Source organism: Sardina pilchardus, chromosome 5, assembly GCF_963854185.1.
Source record: "Sardina pilchardus chromosome 5, fSarPil1.1, whole genome shotgun sequence".
Lineage (NCBI taxonomy): Eukaryota > Metazoa > Chordata > Actinopteri > Clupeiformes > Clupeidae > Sardina > Sardina pilchardus.
Window position 1 is genome coordinate 25,946,772 of NC_084998.1, and position 2,500 is coordinate 25,949,271.

General features: G+C 39.9%; 1 protein-coding gene across 1 annotated transcript in view; it reads left to right on the top strand.

Moving 5' to 3' along the window:
- rxfp2l (relaxin family peptide receptor 2, like) overlaps window positions 1–2,500 on the top strand; it is a 33,890-nt gene that overhangs the window by 14,551 nt on the left and 16,839 nt on the right. The window lies entirely within an intron of this gene.

Genomic DNA, 2,500 nt, shown 5'->3' on the forward strand with positions numbered 1-2,500 from the left:
CAAACTCTCACCGATGCCTCGTCACATGTGTCAGTATGGAGCATGGGGTCACCAGCTGAGAGGGTGAGAACTGGGGCGTGAGAGAGAGAGAGAGAGAAAGAGACAGAGAGAAAGAGTGTGTGTGTGTGTGTGTGAGAGAGAGAGAGAGAGAGAGATGCAGTCTTAAAGAAGTAAGACACATTAATAGACCATGCTGAGGTGTGTTTTTTGGCAGTTATTTTTAACTGCTGAATGTACTTAGTAATTCATCAGTAGAGATTTCAATGTCACCTCAAATAGTCAGGTAGCTTTTAAGGACATGCTGACCAAAAACACTATATGTATTTTTTTTTTTCATTGAGTTGGTTCAAACTGAGAGAGGCAGCACTGCATAAGAGCATTAATTGATCAAGTATAGATCATAGTATTGATCAAGTATAGGTCATCTCTCATCCTTGTAATGGAATGGCTGCAACTCACAGAGTAGAATTATCCTGCACCTTGTTGCCCATAGTGACAGGAGAGACAACACATGCATATCTGCCTTATGCTACCAGGTCACTGGTCATCTCTAATACTGGTCATCTTTATGTCTGCTTGGTATCTTGATTCCAAGGTCACAATACTACCGTATTGACTACCGGTAATCTCTTAGGTGTAGCTAACCTTTATTCCTTGTATGTTTGGATGCACCTTTACCGTTGGTTTGGTATCAGGATTATGAGGCCTAACTGTTGGTTTTGGCAAATATGCCTTGAAGTGGTGTACAGCCTTCATTTCCCTGGTCAAATACCTCTGATTTGTGTAAACAGCCTTGCAGTGGCAAGGTAATCATCTTTGAGGCGGAGTGCTCTGACTCTCCAGGCTGGTGTGAGCGCTTGCTCCCCACACAGCTGTGCACTGCAGGTTGGGATCTGCAGCAGTTCAGCAGTTGGTGTGTCTTCTAGCAGTGCTCAGTTTCAGTGAGGTTCTCCTGTGGGGATATCATGGGTCATCCAAGAAAAAAAGCCTTGAAAGTACAAGGGGTTTTGCGGCATTTAATCATTTATGATGCTTCTATTTCTATTCTGACTTGGTGCAAAATAGATGATGCGCAGTGCAATATTGGAGACACATAAGCATTGTGTACATCCTTACTCAGTTGTTTCTTAGTTTATTTTGGGGGCTTTTGCCTTCATGTGGATCTGGCAGGAGAGAGAGAGAGAGAGAGAGAGAGAGAATAGATAGATAGATAAGAGTCCAATTCGGTTGTGTGCACTTGGGTGCACTTGGGTCCATATTTGGGTCCATACAGTACTTCCCCTGAGTTGATTTGATTTTGAAGGACAAATGGGCCTACTGAACATCATGGGCGAAAAGACACAAGTTTCCTTTTAGTGTTCCCCTTGCCCAGTTCACTTTATTAAAACAAGTATATTTTCTTCTTCTTGGCTGGACCTTATTCTGGCAGCTGATAAAATATGAATCAGATCACTCTCATAACTCATATACCCAAACAGAAAATGTTTCTGGAGGATCTGTATTCTGGAATGATGACAACCTTGAAAATATATTAAATTATCTTATTTTGCCAAAGATTGTATTGTATTTGTATTTCAGAGATGCATTTATTCTGCTATGCCGTCAAAATATATGACAAATTGCTAAGGGAAATATCTCTGTCACAAGTTGGTGTTCTTAATATAATATCATTTTGAGAGATTTTGTAATCAAGACAGGAAAACATGTAATTTTTTTTTCTTCACTTTTCAAAACTTATCACTTCACACAATTTACAGAACTGCACAAACAAAAAGCAAGTCTTCTCAATACCCTATAAAGCAAAACACTGAATTCAAAACGGCAAAAACCCTCACCAAACCTCACTCTAATTCAAGGTGCTTTATATATGTGCTTTAAAATGAAAGCATAAAAGGACAATAGTTTTTCAAGAAAATAGTTTTAAAAGCAAAATACATGAAATAGAATAGTTTAAAGTCAAACACCCAGTGAACAGCAGCACTCTTCAAAGCAGCACTAAAGAGTCTTTTGTACCTTAAAATAATGTTTCCAAAATCATTTCAGTGGTTCATCAACTCGTAACAGAGTGAACGTCACTTCTACATTCGCTTCGCAGCCCCTCTGTTAGCTATAACTGCACTATGGAAGTTGTACCAGATCAGATAGCGGATCTGTAGTTCGATGGAATGAGACATAAGAAGCTACAAATTTGACTTTCTTCGATGTCGCAATACATCATACTTTCATAAAATCATGCAACATACTCTACCTTGTCTGTGGACATTGTTGTTTGCAAAGCCGTGCTGGATGAACAAATAGTGTGCATGCGACAGAGGAAAAGTGCTTTAGTGTTGCTCTCAAGAGGAAGCTTTTGAAAGTGGCCCCTCACATACTGTACTGTAGTCCCGAGGTGCAGCTTAAATAAACCTGAATGGAGCTTCAGAGAAGCCCAATAGAGCAGTGAATGGAGACTATGTCCGTTTTGTCTATTCTTTGTAGAATGACAGGACGTCTACTTCAC